Here is a 20,089-nt window from a genome sequence, read left to right on the forward strand (position 1 = left end):
CTAAGGCCTCGAGCATCAACGGCACATGATGGCGCATGGTGATGGCACTTGCATCGACCATCATCGGCACAGGTAGCCCTTCGTATGAGTACTTGCCTCGACCGCTATCAGCACAAGCTGGCCCTTGGAACAGGCAGTTGCCTCGACCACCATCGACATATGCATGCCTTGATGAGAATCAGCACAAGTTGACCCTTGGTGCAGGCACTTGCCTCGATCACTGTTGGCACGTGCCGTGCCTCGATCAGCATCGACAGAAGATAGGCCCTTGTGTGGCCGGTTACCTTGAACACCATCGATACGTGCTGGGCCTTGGTAGGGCAGATGCCTCGACCACTATCAATGCGTGCATGCCTCAATCAGCATGCGCACAAGCTAGAATCGATGCGGGCACCTGCCTCGATCAGCATAGGCAGAAGATGGCCCTTGGTACGGGCAATCGCATCGAACACCATCGGCACACGCTGGCCCTTGGTGTGGGAACATGCCTCGACCACCATCGGCACTTGCTCACCCTCGATGCAGGATATGCCTGTTTGGAAAAAGTGTCCCCATTTCAGACACTTTAAGGTCTACTGGTAGGATATCTGTAAAATCTCTAATGCTCTTTAGGGGGTGGTGGTCCGGCACCCCCTCTGCCCCCCCACGGGGGGAGTAGGTGTGTGTGATGGGCCTCCCATTGCGTGCACCCAGGGCAACGCCCCTTGAGTAAAATATAGGGCATACATGCCTTCCAACCATTTTGTCCGACGATTGGTTGCTCCGATGACCGACAGGCGTCCATGGCCTCGATCGGTTGACGTGTATACGAAAAGGGAGAGCCGAGCTTGAGCCCATGCACATGGTGGATGCTACCCTAGACCCTAGACCAAGTCCTTGAATCGGGCAACGGCTCCCTTGGGTGGTGTCAGTACACCCCCGGTGGCCCTTGAAAATTCAGATGATCGAGTGCCGTCCGCGCCTGGTCGTACTCATAACCGTATCAGGTCTCCAAAGTGAACAACCTTTGGTCAATGGAACAATGTAGGTAAAGGAAGTCGGTAAAATGGATCCGTAACCTCGGGAAAAGGATAGGCTCTGAGGGCTGGGCACGAGGGTCCTAGTCCCAAACTCGTCGACTGTCGATGCACTACTCGAGCTGCGCTTGCGCCGAGAGCAAGTCACCGCGTGCTAGTCGGGGGATGGACTGGGAACAGCTCCCTCGAGGGCCTATTTTGGGTGCCAAATAGTTGACTTAGAACTGGTACAAACAAGGGGAATCTGACTATTTAATTAAAACAAAGCATTGTGATGGTCCCTGCGGATTCTCACGCAATGTGATTTCTGCCCAGTGCTCTGAATGTCAAAGTGAAGAAACTCAACCAAGCGCGGGTAAATGGTGGGAGTAACTATGACTCTCTTAAGGTAGCCAAATGCCTCATCATCTAATTAGTGATGCGCATGAATGGATTAATGAGATTCCCACTATCTCTGCCTACTATCTAGCGAAACCACAGCCAAGGGAACGGGCTTGGCAAAATCAGTGGGGAAAGATGACCCTGTTCAGCTTGACTCTAGTTCAACTTTGTGGAATGACTTGAGAGGTGTAGGATAAGTGGGAGCCCTCGGGCGAAATTGAAATACCACTACTTTTAACATTATTTTACTTATTTTGTGAATTGGAGATGGGGCACGACCCCTTCTTTTAGACCCAAGGCTGGCCTTGATCGATTGATCCGGGCAAAAGACATTGTCAAGTGGGGAGTTTGGTAGGGGTGACACATTTGTTAAAAGATAACGTAGGTGTCCTAAGACGAGCTCAACAAGAACAGAAATCTTGTGTGGAATAAAAGGGTAAAAGCTCATTTGATTCTGATTTCCAGTATGAATACGAACTGTGAAAGCATGGCCTATCGATCCTTTAGACCTTTGGGATTTGAAACTGGAGGTGTCAGAAAAGTTACCACAGGGATAACTGGCTTGTGGCAGCCAAGCGTTCATAGCGACGTTACTTTTTGATCCTTCGATGTCGGCTTTTCCTATCATTGTGAAACAAAATTCACCAAGTGTTGGATTGTTCACCCACCAATAGGGAACGTGAGTTGGGTTTAGACCGTTGCGAGATAGGTTAGTTTTACCCTACTGATGGTGATGTCACGATAGTAATTCAACCTAGTATGAGTAGAATCGTTGATTCACACAATTGATCATCGCGCTTGGTTGAAAAGCAACGACGCGAAGCGATCGTGTGTTAGATTATGATTGAATGCCTCTAAGTCAGAATTCAGGCTAAAAGTGATGCGCGTACCCGTTGCCCGATTTTTGACCCACAGTAGGGGCCCATGGCCCCCATGGGCACGTGTCGTAGGTGCAGCCCCTCCAGCGGACGAGCTACGCGGGCCTTCTTGGAGCTCAATTTCTAATGAATGATGGGTAGAATCCTTTGCAAATGACTTAAAGACACGACGGGGTACTGTAAGTGGTAGAGTGGCCTCGCTTCCACGATCCACTGAGATTCAGCCCTTTGTCGCTTCGATTCATCCTTCCCCCCTCCCCTTCCCCTTTCTTCACCGACCTTCCTTCTTTTTACGTCACCCCCATCCGGGGTTAGGCATAACCCGGGGCCCTCTCTTCCTCGATCCTGATTGAGAATGAGCTCCGTATGCCTAAGTCAACCTACGAAACAAGCGTGCGGGCACTAAGCTGGCCAGAGAGGTAGAATGCGCAAGCTGAGGATCGGTCAGGTCCCCCTCTACGTGCTACCAATCTTGCTGCAGTTCCTACTGCCATAACCCTCGGTCCAGTTGGAGCTTAGATTGGGAATGAACTCCGTATGCCTAAGTCAACCTATGAAACAAGCATGCGGGTACTAAGCCAGCCAGAAAGGTAGAATACGTAAGCTGAGGATCGATCGGGTCCCCCTCTGTGTGCTGCGGATCCTGCAAGCTTTATATACGATTCTGGTTTGGCCCCATTCCCTGAGACCACCTAGATGCAGTGTGGGCATGTTGTGGGCCTGGTCTTAGTGCTGCGGATAGGATGAACTTTTGGGTGGGTGGTCTGGATAGTAATAGCAATGACTATTACTGGAACCCCCGTCTCTACGTATGGTGCTCGACCCTTGGCCGCTAGGGCGCAGGCCTCAACTCCTGTGCGCATGCCAAGGTGCGACACTAGCACTTGGTGTAGGCTATTGCCTCAGACACTTTTGGTCTGACCGTATGCCCACACCTCGATCATCAGTGCCTATGCCTCGGTCTGACTGTGTGCCTACGCACCACTCACTAACACCTGCACCTGGGCCTGGCTCAATTCTACCAAACCTAACACCGTGTCTGAGCCCCTGGAGTCTTAATCACTGCTCGTACCACTATCCCAATCTAGTTCCTCATGACTTGCACCTCGAGTAGGCCTTAAGACCTAGTCCCCCCGACTGTCGGACCCTATCCCACTACAACCCTAGGGCCAATCCTGGCTTGCTTGTAGACTGTGACACATGCACATGCCTCGACCACCATCGAGACATGTTGTCCCTTGGTCTTGGCACATGCTTCGACCACCATCGATGCATGCTGGACCTTGGTGCGGGTAGTTCCCTCGAACAGCATCGGCCCGTGCTGGGTTACGCATCAAACAATCGCACCTGAGCCCGGGTCCTGCACCCTACGCACCACGATCAAGCAGTAGGTGGGTTCAGGGATATCTTCATGTTTCTGTAGTGCCAAAGCCATTTTTATGGTCCATTAATTCATATGAGCATTCCCCAATGCCCGCACACCACGCGCGGGTGTCCTTAGCCTAGGTTGAGCACAAATGATCGCCATGATCGGGTGGTAGGTGGGTTCAGGAACATCTTCATATTTCTGCCATGCCAATGCCATTTTTTATGGCTTATGAATCCATATGAGCACTCCCCAGTGCCCGCACACCACGTGTGGGTGTCCTAAGCCTGGACCGAGCACATGCGTGCCACGGTCAGGTGGTAGGTGGCTTTAGGCAAATCTTTATATTTCTGCCTTGCCAATGCCATTTTTAGGGCTTGTAAATTCATACAATGGTCCCCTTAGCCTTCATGTGAAGTTTCATGGCAAGATGACTTATTTTTTATTTTTCATGATTTTTGAAATTTTTTACGATTCAGGATTTTTTAAACTTTTTTTAGAAGGATTTTTGTCCCCAAATTTGGAAGATCTTATCCTTGTATTTTTTTTGCCATGCACAAAAAATTTCAGCTAAAAACGCGAAGTGTAGAAGATTTTGTGGCCATTTTAAAAAAGTGTCCCTATTTTAGACACTTGAATGGTTACTGACAGCAAACTTGTAAAATCTCATATGCTCTTAAAGGGGGTGTGAGTTGTCGAGGTTTTTTGAGGGATAGGGGGTCAATATAAGGGCCAAGTACATCATGTGTGCACACCCACCCGGACCCTTAATCGTCGGAACCCCCAATGCCGTCGGTCATGTTCTCCGACGATGCTCCGACGATGGTGCCTCGGGCAAAAAAAATGTGGCACCAACACATGCTCGAGCCCAACATGTGCACCGTGGCTCAAAATCGAACTTTGGCCAAGGCCTCGACCATCAAAGGCACATGATGGTGCATGGTGATGGCATATGCATCGACCATCATCGGCACAAGCAACCTTTTGGTACGAGCACTTGCCTTGACCACCATCGGCACAAGCTGGCCCTTGGAATAGGCACTTGCCTCAACCACCATCGACACATGCATCCCTCGATGAGCATCAGTAAAAGATGGCCCTTGGTACGGGCGATTGCCTCAAGCACCATTGGCAAGTGTTGGGCCTTGGTGCGGGCACATGCCTCGACCACCATCATCACAAGCTGGCAATTGGTATGGGCACTTGCCTGGACCACCATCAGCACGTGCCATCCCTTGATCAGCATCGATAAAAGATGGTCCCTGGTGCATGTGGTTGCCTCAAACAGCATCGACACATGCTGGGCCTTGGTGCGGGCGATTGCCTCGAGCACCATTGACACAAGCCAACCCTTGGTGCGGGCACTTGCCTCGACCGCCATCGGTAGAAGATGGCCCTTGGTGCAGGCGATTGTGTCAAACACCATCAGCACATGCTGGGCCTTGGTGCGGGCACATGCCTTGACCACTATCGACACAAGTCAACCCTTGGTACAGGCACTTGACTCGATCACCGTCGACACGTGCCATGCCTCAATCAGCATCGGTAGAATACGGGCCTTGGTGTGGGTGGTTACCTTGAACACCATCGATACGTGCTGGGCCTTACTGCAGGTAAATGCCTCGACCACCATCGGTGCATGCATGCCTCAATCAGCATGCACACAAGCTGACCCTCGGTATGGGCTCTTGCTTCGACCACCATCGATACATGCTGGCCCTTGGTACGAACAGTCACATCGAACACCATCAGCACGTGCTGACCCTTGGTATGGTCACATGCCTCGACCACCATCGGCACCTGCTCACCCTCGATGCGAGATATGCTTGTTTGGAAAAAGTATCCCTGTTTCAGACATTTTAACGTCTACTGGTAGCATATCTATAAAATCTCTAATGCTCTTTAGGGGGTGCTGGTCTGGCACCTCTTCTCCCCCCCACAGAGGGAGTAGGTGTGCATGATGGGCCTCCCATTGCGTACACCTTGGGCAACATCCCTCCAGCAAAAATACAGGGCGTGCATGCCTTTCGACCGTTTTGTCCGATGACTAACTGCCCCGGTGACCGATAGGCATGCATGGCCTCGACCGGTTGGCAGGTATGCGAAAAAGAGGAGCCGAGCTCAAACCCGTGCACACGGTGGATGCTACCCTAGACCCCAGACCAAGTCCCTGAATCGGGCAACGGCTCCTTGAGGTGGTGCGAGCAGAAGCTACGGTTGCAGGCTTGGCCGACCAAGTCTCTCTGTATTTGACGGTCTCGCGGTCCTTTCTCGTCGACCATAAAAATGCCTTGGCCTCGACGAGGCCGTGCATGCATCCGATGCTGCCCGAGACCCAAGGAACAAGTCCCTAAATTAAGCAACGTCCCCCTGGGGTGGTGTCAGTGGAGCTCGTTCATGCCGTCCCAACCAGGCCAAGCATCGGTGGTATCGCACCGTTGTTGCCTGTCAGATGGTAGGGGTAATCTGGTGGCCCTTGCTTGTGTTTTTCTCATGCCAAGCGGTTACGGTGTGGCCTTGCATGTCATTTCCTCTGCTCACTCATCGAGTAATCGATCGGGTGGGTTGTGCACTGACGCGCGTGGATGCTGCCACTTGTACGCAATGGGCATATGAGTGGTGCTATGGTTGTGCGTGTTGACAGGCTCCGTGCTCAATGCATCAAACTATCGACCCGTCATCCTCTTCAATCTCCTCCCACGCGATCATCATAAGTCAGAGGCACGATCGAAATCCTATGTTGCATACCTAAATCGATGGAAGCCAGATGTCTCACCATCTCTCATCCATCTCGTGTCCCTAGGGGCCACGGGTCGGATGTCAATCGTGGTCGGTGTCCCAAGCATGCCACCCAATCTTTCATGGTCGGATTGGTGCACCGACGTTTAATCGTGCTCTCAGATGCGGAACATTTAGCGGGTGTGGGCTCTCGATCGTCGTTCGTCCTATGCTATGCATTTAATGTGCTTGACATGCACGATGCTTACGCACCGCGTCGGGCTCTCTCGACCGCTCGGTCGGTGTGTCGAGGCCCACGCGATGCCAACGTCCTGAAGGAATGCTACTTGGTTGATCCTGCCAGTAGTCATATGCTTATCTCAAAGATTAAGCCATGCATGTATAAGTATGAACTAATTCAGATTGTGAAACTACTAATGGCTCATTAAATCAGTTATAGTTTGTTTGATGGTATCTACTACTCAGATAACCATAGTAATTCTAGAGCTAATATGTGCAGCAAACCCTGACTTCTGGAAGGGATGCATTTATTAGATAAAAAGTCGATGCGGGCTATGCCTGTTGCTTTGATGATTCATGATAACTCGACGGATTGCATGGCCTTTGTACCGATGATGCATCATTCAAATTTTTGCCCTATCAACTTTCGATGGTAGGATAGTGGCCTACTATGGTGGTGACGGGTGACGGAAAATTAGGGTTCGATTTCGGAGAGGGAGCTTGAAAAATGACTACCACATCCAAGGAAGGCAGCAGGCGTGCAAAATACCCAATCCTGACATGGGGAGGTAGTGACAATAAATAACAATACCGGGCTCTATGAGTCTGGTAATTGGAATGAGTACAATCTAAATCCCTTAACGAGGATCCATTGGAGGGCAAGTCTAGTGCCAGCAGTCGGGGTAATTCCAGCTCCAATACCGTGCACTGGACTTAAGCTAAGGATCGATCTGATCCTCCTCTGTGTGTTGTGGATCTCGCTGCAGGTCCCTCGATCCGACTGGGGCTTAGACTGGGAATGAACTCTGTATAACCTACGAAATGAGTGTGCGCGCACTGAGCCAACCAGAAAGGCATCATGCATAAGCTGAGGATCGACTCGGTCCCCCTCTACGTGCTACCGATCCTGCTGCCTCGAACACCCTCGGTCTGGTCCGATCTTAGACTAGGAATGAACTCCGTATGCTTAGACTGGGAATAAACTGCCTATGCCTAAGTCAACCCATGAATTGATCATGCGGGCACTGAGCAGGCCAGAGAGGTAGAATGCGTAAGTCGAGGATCGGCCTGGTCCCCCTTTGTGTGCTGTGGGTCTTGCTGCCACAACCCTCGATCCGGTCTGATCTTAGACTAGAAATGAACTCCGTATGCCTAAGTCAACCTACAAAACGAGCGGGCAGGCACTACGCCGACCAGAGAGGCAGGATGCGTAAGCTGAGGATCGACCTGATCCTCCTCTGTGTGCTACCGATCCTGCTACCTCGAACACTCTCGATCCGATCCGATCTTAGACTAGGAATGAACTCCATATGCCTAAGCCATTTTTGTGGCCCATGAATTCATATGAGCCCTCCCCAATGCCCGTGCACCACGTGCGGGTGTCCTAAGCCCGAGTCAAGCACCAATGCGTGCTACGACCGGGTGGTAGGTGGGTTTAGGCACATCTTCATATTTCTGCCATGCCAATGCCATTTTTATGGCTTGTAAATTCATACAATGGTCCCCTAAGCCTTCATGTGAAGTTTCATGGCAAGATGACTCGTTTTTTATTTTTCATGATTTTTAAAAGTTTTTACGGTTCGAGATTTTTTAAAACTTTTTTAGAAGTTTTGGCCCTAAATTTGGTAGACGTGATCCTTGTATTTTTTTGGCATGCAAAAAAAAAGTTTAGCTAAAAAATCAAAGTGGAGAAAATTTTGTGACCATTTGAAAAAAGTGTCCCCATTTCAGACACTTGAATTGCTACTGACAGCAAACCTGTAAAATCTCAAATGCTCTTTAAGGGGGTATGAGTTCTCGAGGTTTGATATGGGATAAAGGGCCAATATAAGGGCCAAGTACCAGCACCCAACGCACATCATGTGCGCACACCCCCCGGCCCCTTTAATCGTCGGAGCCCCCAATGTCACCGGTCAGGTTCTCCAACGATGCTCCTGTGATGGTGCCTCGGGCAAAACAAATGTGGCACCAACACATGCCTGAGCCTAGCATGTACATCGTGGCTCAAAATCAAACTTCAGCCAAGGCCTCGACCATCAACGGCACATGATGGCACATGGTGATGGCACATGCATCGACCATCATCGATACAGGCTGCCCTTTGGTATGGGCACTTACCTCGACCGCCATTGGCACAAGCTGGGCCCTAGTGCGGGTGGTGATGTCGATCACCATCGACACATGCTGACCCTTGGTGCTGGTGGTTGCCTCGAGCACCATCGGCACAAGCCGACCCTCGGTGTGGGCTCTTACCTCGACCACCACTGACAGAAGATGGCCCCTAGTGCGGGCAGTTGCATCAAACACCATCGACACAGGCTGGGCCCTAGTGCAGGTCGTTGTCTCGATCACCATCGGTAGAAGATGGCCCCTAGTGCAAGTGGTTGAGTCGAACACCATTGGCACATGTTAGGCCTTAGTTGGGGCGGTTACCTCGATCACCATCGGCACATGCTGGGCCCTGGTGCGAGCGGTTGCCTCGAACACCATTGGCATGTGCTGGGCCTTGGTGCGGGCGTTGCCTCGATCACAATCGGTAGAAGATGGACCTTGGTGCGGGCGGTTGCCTCGAGCACCATCGGCACAAGCCAGCCGTCGGTGCGGGCTCTTGCCTCGACCCCCATCAGCATATGCTGACCCTTGGTGCGGGCAATCGCATCGAACACCATCGGCACGTGCTGGTCCTTGGTGTGATCACATTCTTTGACCACCATTGACACATGCTCACCCTCGGTGTGGGATATGCTTGTTTGGAAAGTGTCCCTGTTTCAGACATTTTAATGTCTACTGGTAGCATATTTGTAAAATCTCTAATGCTCTTTAGGGGGTGCTGGTCTGGCACCCCTCTCCCCCCCACGAGGGGAGTAGGTGTGCGTGATGGGCCTCCCATTACGTACACCTAGGGCAATGTTCCTCGAGCGAAAATACAAGGTGTGCATGCCTTCTTGTAATTTTATCTGACAACTGGTTACTTCAGTGATCGACAGGCATGCATGGCCTCAACCCGATTGGCATGCATGCGAAAAAAAGAAGCTGAGCTCAAGCTCATGCACGCGATGGATGCTGCCCTAGACCCCAGACCAAGTCCCTAAATCGAGCAACGACTCCCTGGGGTGGTACGAGCAGAAGCTACGATTGCGGGCTTAGCCCGGCCAAGTCTTTCGATATTTGACAATCTCGTGGTCCCTTCTCGTCGACCACAAAAATGCCTTAGCCTTGATGAGGCCGTACACACAGCCGATGCTACCCGAGACTCGAGGAACAAGTCCTTGAATTGGGTAACATCCCCTTAGGGGGTGTCAGCGGTGCTCGTGCGTGCGATCCCGGCTAGGCCAAGCATTAGTGGTATCACACCATTGTTGCCTATCGGATGGCAGGGGCAGTCTCGTGGCCCTTGCTTGTGTTTTTCTCTTGCCAAGCGGTTGTGGTGTGGCCTCGCACGTCATTTTCTCCAGTCGCTCATCGAGTAATCGATCAGGTGGGTTATGGATCGGTGCGCATGGATGCTGCCATTTGTACGCAATGGGCATATGAGTGGTGCTATGGTTGTGTGTGTTGGCAAGCTCTGTGCTCGATGCATCGAACTATCAACCCATCATCCTCTTCAATCTCCCCCCACGTGATCGTCGTACTTCGGGGGCACGATTGGGATCCTGTGTTGCATACTTGAATCGATGGAAATCGGATGTCTCACCATCCCTCATCCATCTCATGTCTCTAGGGGCCACGGATCGGACGTTAATCATGGCCGGTGTCCCAAGCGTGCCACCCAATCCTCCGTGGCTGCATTGGTGCACCGACATTCGATCGTGCTCTCAAATGTGAAATGTTTAGCGGGTGCGGGCTCTCGACCCCCATTCATCTAATACTACGCATTTCACGTGCTCAACACGCACGACGCTTGCGCTTCACGTCGCACTCTCTTTGACGCTTGATCGATGCATCGAGGCCCACGTGATGCCAACGTCCTGAAAGAATGCTACTTGGTTGATCCTACCAGTAGTCATATGCTTGTCTCAAAGATTAAGCCATGCATGTGTAAGTATGAACTAATTCAAACTGTGAAACTGTGAATGGCTCATTAATATAGTTATAGTTTGTTTGATGGTATCTACTACTCGGATAATCATAGTAATTCTAGAGCTAATACATGCAACAAACCTTGACTTTTGGAAGGGATGCATTTATTAGATAAAAGGTCGATGCGGGCTATGCCCGTTGCTCTGATGATTCATGAGAACTCAACGGATCGCACGGCCTTTGTACCGGTGATGCATCGTTCAAATTTTTGCCCAATCAACTTTTGATGGTAGGATAGTGGCCTACTATGGTGGTGATGGGTGACGGAGAATTAGGGTACGATTTCGAAGAAGGAGCCTAAGAAACGGCTACCACATCCTAGGAAGGCAGCAGGCGCGCAAATTACCCAATCCTTACACGGAGAGGTAGTGACAATAAATAACAATACCGGGCTCTATGAGTTTGGTAACTGGAATGAGTATAATCTAAATCCCTTAACGAGGATCCATTGAAGGGTAAGTCTGGTGCCAACAACTGTGGTAATTCCAGCTCCAATAGCATATATTTAAGTTGTTGCAGTTAAAAAGCTCGTAGTTGAAACTAGGGTTGGGTCATCCGATCCGCCTCACGGTGAGCATCGGTCTACTCGTCCCTACTGCTGACGATGCGTTCCTGAACTTAATTGCCCGGGTAGCGCAAAGTAGGCCTATGCTTGTATACATTAGCATGGGATAAGATCATAGGATTTCGATCCTATTGTGTTGGCCTTCGGGATCAGAGTAATGATTAATAGGGACAGTCGGGGGCATTCGTATTTCATAGTCAGAGGTGAAATTCTTGGATTTATGAAAGACAAACAACTATGAAAGCATTTGCCAAGGATGTTTTCATTAATCAAGAATGAAAGTTGGGGGCTCGAAGATGATCAGATACCATCCTAGTCTCAACCATAAACGATGTCAACCAGGGATTGATGGATGTTACTTTTAGGACTCCGTCGGCACCTTATGAGAAATCAAAGTCTTTGGGTTCCAGGGGGAGTATGGTCGCAAGGCTGAAACTTAAAAGAATTGACAGAAGGGCACCACCAGGAGTGGAGCCTGCGGCTTAATTTGACTCAACACGGGGAAACTTACCAGGTCCAGACATAGTAAGGATTAACAGACTGAGAGCTCTTTCTTGATTCTATGGGTGGTTGTGCATGGCCATTCTTAGTTGGTGGAGTGATTTGTCTGGTTAATTCCATTAACGAACGAGACCTAAGCCTGCTAACTAGCTACGCAAAGGTGATCCTTCATTGCTAGCTTCTTAGAGGGACTATGGTCGCTTAGGCTAAGAAAGTTTGAGGCAATAACAGGTTTGTGATGACCTTAGATGTTTTGGGCCGCACGCACGCTACACTGATGTATTCAATGAGTGTATAGCCTTGGCCAACAGGCCCGGGTAATCTTTGAAATTTCATCGTGATGGGGATAGATCATTGCAATTGTTGGTCTTCAATGAGGAATTTATGTAAACGTGAGTCATCAGCTTGCGTTGACTACGTCCCTACCCTTTGTACACACCGCCCGTCGCTCCTATCGATTGAATTGTTTGGTGAAGTGTTCGGATCATGGCGACGTGGATGGTTCACCACCCGTGACGTCGTGAGAAGTCCACGAACCTTATCATTTAGAGGAAGAAAAAGTTGTAACAAGGTTTCTGTAGGTGAACCTGCAGAAGGATCATTGTTGAAACCCCGCTCGACGGACTACCCACGGATGCGTTAATGAAACACCGAGGGGGCAAGGGTGCCCTCACGCCCCGAGCCTCTTCCGACCCCGGGCGGGCACGATGATCGATTCGTCCCCCTTACGGGGTAGGTGAAACGATCAGTGTCAGCTCATCTACTATCGAATAATGAACCCCCGGAGTGAATTGTGCCAAGGAATCGAAATGATAATGGAGCGCGCGTACCATGACTCCTTTTGTCACAAAAAATGAAACAACTCTCGATAACAGATATCTCGACTCTCGCATCGATGAGGAGCGTAGTGAAATGTGATACTTGGTGTGAATTGTAGAATCCCGTGAACCATCAGGTCTTTGAACGCAAGTTGCGCCCCAAGCCATTAGGTCGAGGGCACGCCTACTTGGGTGTCATGCACTATCGCCCCCCCTCTGACCCCCAACCTGTCGGGCTTCAGGGGAAAGAGGCAGGTGGAAGATGGTCTCCCGTGATCTCGTCGATGGTGATTGGCCCAAAAACGAGTCCCTGGCAATGACAGCACCGTGACCGTCTGTGGTAGAGCTCTCAGCGTTCCTCGTCCCTGGTGACGCACGTTCGTTGTCCACCTGAACCCCATCGAACCCCCTACATCGCTCGGTCAATGCTCACGTTGCGACCCTAGGTCAGGCAGGATCACCCGCTGAGTTTAAGCATATCAATAAACAGAGGAAAAAAAACTTACCAGGATTTACCTAGTAACTACGAGTGAATCGAGAAAAGCCCAGCTTGAGAATCAGGCACCCCCGGTGTTCGAATTGTAGTCTAAAAAAGCGTCTTCAGTGGTGAACCGAGCCCAAGTCCCCTGGAAAGGGGCATCGAAGAGGGTGAAAGCCTCGTTGTGCCCAGACCTTGTCGCACCACGAGGCACTATCTGTGAGTTGGGTTGTTTGGGAATGCAATGCTGAATACGGGTGAAAGACCGATAGTGAACAAGTACTATGAGGGAAAGATGAAAAAAACTTTGAAAAGAGAGTCAAACAGTGTTTGAAATTGTCAAAAGGGAAGCGGATGGGGGCCGAGGATGCATCCCAGTTAGATGTGGAATGGTGAGAGCCGGTCTACCGATCGGATCGAGGCATGGACCGACGTGGGTCACGAAGGTGACCCAAGCCCAAGCTTTCGATGTTCCCACAGAGACGTCATCGTCACTATCGTGGAATGCAGCACGCGTCATCTCGGAGTGCCTCGACACCCACGTGCTCCTAGCATCGACCTGCGGCCTCCCCATCTGACCTGTCTTGAAACATAGACCAAGGAGTCTGACATGCATGCGAGTCAACGGACCAGGAAACCTATAAGGTGCAAAGAAGCTGATTGACGGGATCCCTCACAGGTGCACCGCCGATCGACTTTGATCTTTTGAGAAGGGTTTGAGTACGATCATGCCCGTCAGGACCCGAAAGATGGTGAACTATGCATGAGCGAGGTGAAGCCAGAGGAAACTCTAGTGGAGGCCCGCAGTAATACTTACGTGCAAATCATTCATCTAACTTAGGTATAGGAGTGAAAGACTAATCGAACCGTCTAGTAGCTGGTTCCCTCTGAAGTTCCTCTCAAGATAGCTAGAGCCCACGTCGATTTCTATTGGGTAAAGCCAATGATTAGAGGCATCAGGGGCGTAACGCCCTCAACCTATTCTCAAACTTTAAATAGGTAAGACGACGCGACTGCTTCATTGAGCAGTGCCACGGAATCGAGAGCTCCAAGTGAGCCATTTTTGGTAAGTAAAACTGGCGATATGGGATGAACCAAAAGTTAGGTTACGGTGCCCAACTGTGCGGTAACCCAAAACCCACAAAAGGGTGTTGGTCGATTAAGACAGTAGAATGGTGGTCATGGAAGTTGAAATCCACTAAGGAGTGTGTAACAACTCACCTGTCAAATCAACTAGCCCCGAAAATGGATGGCGTTTAAGCGCACGACCTATACCTGGCCATCGAGGGAAGGGCCAGGCCCCGATGAGTAGGAGGGTGTGACGATCATCGTAAAACCCAGGGCACGATCCCTAGTGGAGCTGTCGTCGGTGCAGATCTTGGTGGTAGTAGCAAATATTCAAATGAGAACTTTGAAGGTCGAAGAAGGGAAAGGTTCCATGTGAACGGCACTTGCACATGGGTTAGTCGATCCTAAGAAATGGGGGAAACCCATCCGACAATGCGTCCCGTGTGAGCTTTGAAAGGGAATCAGGTTAAAATTCTTGAACTGGGATGTGGCGATTGATAGTTATGTTAGAGAGTTTGGAGACGTCGACAGAGGCCTCGAAAAGAGTTATCTTTTCTGTTAACGGCCCGCCCACCTTGGAAACAGCTCAGACGGAGGTAAGGTCCAGCGGTCGAAAGAGTACTGTATGTCGCTTGTTGTCCGGTGTGCCCCTGGTGGCCCTTGAAAATTTGAAAGACCAAGTGCTGTCCGTGCCCGATTGTACTCATAACTGCATTAGGTCTCCAAGGTGAACAGCCTCTGGTTAATGGAGCAATGTAGGCAAGAGAAGTCGGTAAAATGGATTTCTAACCTCGGTAAAAGGATTGGCTTGAGGGTTGGGCATGAAGGTCCCAGTCTCGAACCTATCGGCTATCGATGTACTACTTGAGCTACTCCTACGATGAGAGTGAGTCATTGTGTGCCGACCGGGGGACGAACTAGGAACGGCTCCCTCGGGGGCCTTCCCCGAGCGAAGAACAGTTGACTCAGAACTGGTACGAACAAGGGGAATTCGACTATTTAATTAAAACAAAGCATTGCGATGGTCCTTGCGGATGCTCATGCAATGTGATTTCTGCCCAATGCTTTAAATGTCAAAGTGAAGAAATTCAACCAAGCGCGGGTAAATGGCGGGAGTAACTATGACTCTTTTAAGGTAGCCAAATGCCTCGTCATCTAATTAGTGATGCGCATGAATGGATTAACGAGATTCCCACTGTCCCTGTCTACTATCCAGTGAAACCACAGCCAAGGGAATGGGCCTGGCTGAATCAGCAAGGAAAGAAGACCTTATTAAGCTTGACTCTAGTCTGACTTTGTGAAATGACTTGAGAGGTGTAGGACAAGTGGGAGCCCCCGAGCGAAATTGAAATACCACTACTTTTAACGTTATTTTACTTATTCCGTGAATCAGAGGTAGGGCACGACCCCTTCTTTTGGACCCAAGGCTAGCCTCGACCGGTCGATCCGAATGAAAGACATTGTCAGGTGGGGAGTTTGGCTCGGCACATCTGTTAAAAGATAATGTAGGTGTCCTAAGATGAGCTCAAAGAGAATAGAAATCTCATTTGGAACAAAAAGGTAAAAGCTCGTTTGATTTTGATTTCCAGTACGAATACGAAATAGTAATTCAACCTAGTACGAAAGGAACCGTTGATTCGCACAATTGGCCATCGTGCTTGGTTGAAAAGCTAGTGGCATGAAGCTACCATGCACTGGATTATGACTGAAAGCCTCGAAGTCAGAATCCGAGCTAGAAGCGACGCACGTGCCCGCCACCCGATTGTTGACCTGCAGTAGGGACCCATGGCCCCCGAGGGGACGTGTCATAGGTGCAGCCCTCGTGCGATGGGTAAAATCCTTTGTAGATGACAAAAATATGCGATGGGGTATTATAAGTGGTAGAGTGTCCTTGCTGCCACAATCCACTAACATTCAGCCCTTTTTGCTTCGATTCGTCCCTCCCCATTCCCCTTCCCATTCCTTCGTCGACCTTTCTTCTTTTGAATCAACTCCGTATGCATAAGTCAACCTATGAAATGAGTGTACGGGCATTAAGCCTGCCAGAGAGGCAGAATGCGTAAGCTAAGGATCGGTCGAGTCCCCCACTACGTGCTACCGATCCTGCTGCAGTTCCTGTTACCACAACCCTCAGTCCGGTAGGAGCTTAGACTGGGAATGAACTTCGTATGCCTAAGTCAACCTACGAAACAAGCGTGCGGGCACTAAGCCAACCAAAGAGGCAAAATACGCAAGCTGAGGATCAATCGGGTCCCACTCTATGTGCTGCAGATCCTATAGGCTTTCTATACGATTTCGGTTCGGCCCCACTCTTTGAACCACCTGGATGCGGTGCAGGCATGTCGTGGGCTTGGTCCCGATGCCACGGATAGGTCGAATTTTTGAGCGGGCAGTCTAGATAGTAATAGCAATGACTATTGCTAGAACCCCCACCTTTACATACGATGCTCGAGCCTTGGCCGCTGGGGCACGGGCCTCAACTCCTGGTGCGCACTACCAAGGCGCGACACTGGCACTTGGTGACGGCTGCTGCCTCAGACACCCCTGGTCTGACTGCATACCCACACCTCTATCATTAGTGTCCATACATCGGTTTGATTGCGTGCTCGTGCACCATCCACCGTCCACCAACTCTCGCACCTGGGCTTGGCTCAATTCTGTCAAACCTAACACCTTGCCTGAGCCCCTAGAGCTTTGATCACTACTTGTACCACTGTTTTGATCCAGTTCCCTGTGACCTATGCCTCAGTAGGCCTCAACACCTGGTCCCCTCCGGCTATCGAACCCTATCCCACTACAACCCCGGGGCCAATCCTGGCTTGCTTGCTGACCATGACACATGAACATGCCTCGACCACTATCAAGACATGTTGGCCCTTGGTCTCGACGCATACTTCGACTGCCATCGACGCATGTTGGACTTTAGTGGGGCTGTTCTCTCGAATAGCATAAGCCCATGCACCCTGCGCACCATGACCCAGTAGTAGGTGGGTTCAGGGATATCTTCATGTTTTTGTAGTGCCAAAGCCATTTTTGTGGTCCATGAACTCATATGAGGGCTCCCCAACACCCGTGCACCATGCACCAGTGTCCTGAGCCCGGGCCGAGCACCAATGAGTGCCACGACCAGGTGGTAGGTGGGTTTAGGTATATCTTCATATTTCTGTCATGCCAAAGCCATTTTTATGGCCTGTGAATTCATATAAGCACTCTCCAGCACCCATACATGACGCGTGGGTGTCCTGAGCCCGAGCCGAGCACTATATGTGCCACGATCGAGTGGTAGGTGGGTTTAGGCACATCTTCATATTTTTGCCATGCCAATGCCATTTTTATGGCTTGTAAATTCATACAATGGTCTCCTAAGCCTTCATGTGAAGTTTCATGGCAAGATGACTCGTTTTCTATTTTTCATGATTTTTGAAATTTTTTACGGTTCGGGATTTTTTAAAATTTTTTTAGGAGTTTTGGCCCCAAATTTGGTAGACCTGATCCTTGTATTTTTGTTGGCAAGCAAAAAAAGTTTGGCTAAAAACTCAAAGTGTAGAAGATTTTTTAGCCATTTGAATGGTTACTGGTAGCAAACCTGTAAAATCTCATATGCTCTTTAAGGGGGTGTGAGTTGTCGAGGTTTGTTGAGGGATAGGGGGCCAATATAAGGGCTAAGTACAAGCACCCATCACACATTATGTGCGTACACCCCCCGGACCCCCAATTGTCGAAACCTCTAATACCGCCAATCAAGTTCTCCAACGATGCTTCGGTGATGGTGCCCCGGGCAAAAAAAATGCTGCACCAGCACGTGCCCCAAGCCCAACATGTGCACCGTGGCTCAAAATCAAACTTTGGCCAAGGCCTCAACCATCAACGACACATGATGGTGCATGGTGATGGCACATGCATCGACCATCATCGGCATAGGCTACCCTTTTGTACGGGCACTTGCCTCGACCGCCATCGGCACAAGCTAGCCCTTGGAATAGGTACTTGCCTCGACCACCATCAACACATGCATGCCTTGATGAGCATTGGTAGAAGATGGCCCTTGGTGTAGGCGGTTGCCTCGAGCACCATCGACATGTGTTGGGCCTTGATGAGGGCACATGCCTCAACCACCATCGTCACAAGCTGGCCATTGGTACGGGCACTTGCTTGGACCATCATCGGCACGTGCTATGCCTCATTCAGCATCGATAGAAGATGGTCCCTGATGCGTGTGGTTACCTCGAATACCATCGGCACATGCTGGGCTTTAGTACGGGTGGTTACCTCGAGCACCATTGGCATAAGCCAGCCCTTAGTGCAGGCACTTGCCTCAACCACCATCGACAGAAGATGGCCTCCGGTGTGGACGGTTGCATCGAACACCATCGACACATGCTGGGCCTTGGTGCGGGTGGTTGCCTCGAACACCATCGGCACATGCTAGGCCTTGGTGCGGGTGGTTGCCTCGAACATCATCGGCACATGTTAGGCCTTGGTACGGGCACATGCCTTGACCACCATCGGCACAAGTCAGCCCTTGGTGCGGGCACTTGCCTCAATCACCATCAACACGTGCCTCGATCACTGTCGGCACGTGCCATGCCTCGATCAGCATCAGCAGAAGATGGCCCCTAGTGTGAGCGGTTGCCTCAAACACCATCGGCACGTGCTGGGCCTTGGTGTGGGTAGATGCATTGACCACCATCAACGCATGCATGCCTCAATCAGCATGTGCATAAGTTGGAACCAGTACGGGTGTCACGGGCTCTAACCTTAGACTCAGAATGTGTGAGGCCTTAGGCTTGGAATCTCCTCCTTTATGCCTAAGTCAACCTAAAACACAAGCGTGGGGGCACTAAAACAATGGGAAGGGCTAATTACGCAAGTTAAAGAGAAACAACATAATAGGCAGAATGCAGGAAATATGCTCTGTATTCATTGAACAGAAGTGTTTGATGGTGTACAAATGAGGGTGGAGTAGCCCTCTATTTATAGTTGAGGCTCCAGCTACACTTAATGGCAATATCCCTAGAATAAAGGCTAAAATCAAGGGATTACAAAGATTACAATCAACCAGGATTCTAACTCTTGATTTCTAGGGTCAACCAAATCTGCCAGGAGGCTCCTGCTGATCCTACAAGCTTTCAGAAGCTTCACTTGCGTATCTCCCACATTGGGCCCTTCTAGATGTGGTGCGAGCAGCCTGCTGGCTAAGCCTTGGCCTCACGGGCTGGCCTGTAAGCTGGGATAGCATTTTGGCCTCGTCTCTTAGGCCTTGTGCACAAATACCAGCCAGCACACCTGGTGTGCAGGCCTCAACCTCTGGCTCGCATGCTAGTGCGCCTAATGTGCCTGGCATGCCCATCCAGTGGGTGACATTCTCCCCCACCTAATTGCGCAACACCCTCATTACGTCTTCTGCATGGTAGTACCTGATCTAGTCCCCAAACTACCATAAGTCCTCTGCTGGTTCCCAGCTCACCTCACTGTCTAGAAGTCCCTTCCAGTGCACGGAGTACTCTTGTCTTGGTTGACAATTTTTTTATCTCACCTCCCGATCAGCTATGATGCTGTAGACCTCTTTCTCATATGAGGCCTTTGCTCCTAATGGCTCACACTTTGACTCTGCCCGTCCTGGATCTCCCTCATCCTCATGGAACAGAGCATGCATACATGGAACATCGGGTGTACACTCGACTTGGGTGGCATATCCAACTTGTAGGCTACCTTGCCTACCCTCTTGAGTACTCGAGAAGGTCCCTCATACCTCCGTACTAGGCCTTTGTGCAGCCCCCTATGGCGTACAATGGGATGCAGCTTCACCAACACCAAGTCTCCAACCTGCTCTTGCCATGCCTTGGCAAACTTGTATGCTGCTGGATTCGACCCTGTATAACCTACAGCAATCGAATTGGGTGTTAGTGGTTGTTACCCTGTCACAACCTCAAATGGGCTCTAGTTCGTTGCCTTGCTCCTTTGCAAGTTGTAGGAAAAC

General features: G+C 50.4%; 1 non-coding gene and 3 pseudogenes across 1 annotated transcript; all 4 read left to right on the forward strand.

Moving 5' to 3' along the window:
- The first annotated feature begins 1,012 nt into the window (after positions 1–1,012).
- LOC149520441 (25S ribosomal RNA) lies at positions 1,013–2,518 on the forward strand (annotated as a pseudogene).
- Positions 2,519–10,579: 8,061 nt separating this feature from the next.
- On the forward strand, positions 10,580–12,349 carry LOC149520442 (18S ribosomal RNA; annotated as a pseudogene).
- A 256-nt stretch (positions 12,350–12,605) lies between these two features.
- LOC149520443 (5.8S ribosomal RNA) lies at positions 12,606–12,761 on the forward strand. The gene has a single exon (XR_016326626.1). It is a non-coding gene; the product is annotated as a 5.8S ribosomal RNA (ribosomal RNA).
- A 239-nt stretch (positions 12,762–13,000) lies between these two features.
- Positions 13,001–16,047, forward strand: LOC149520444 (25S ribosomal RNA; annotated as a pseudogene).
- The last annotated feature ends 4,042 nt before the right edge of the window (positions 16,048–20,089 follow it).

Source organism: Durio zibethinus, chromosome 1 (genome assembly GCF_047325235.1).
Source record: "Durio zibethinus cultivar Kanyao isolate XHJ-2024 chromosome 1, ASM4732523v1, whole genome shotgun sequence".
In the NCBI taxonomy this organism is placed as follows: Eukaryota; Viridiplantae; Streptophyta; class Magnoliopsida; order Malvales; family Malvaceae; genus Durio; species Durio zibethinus.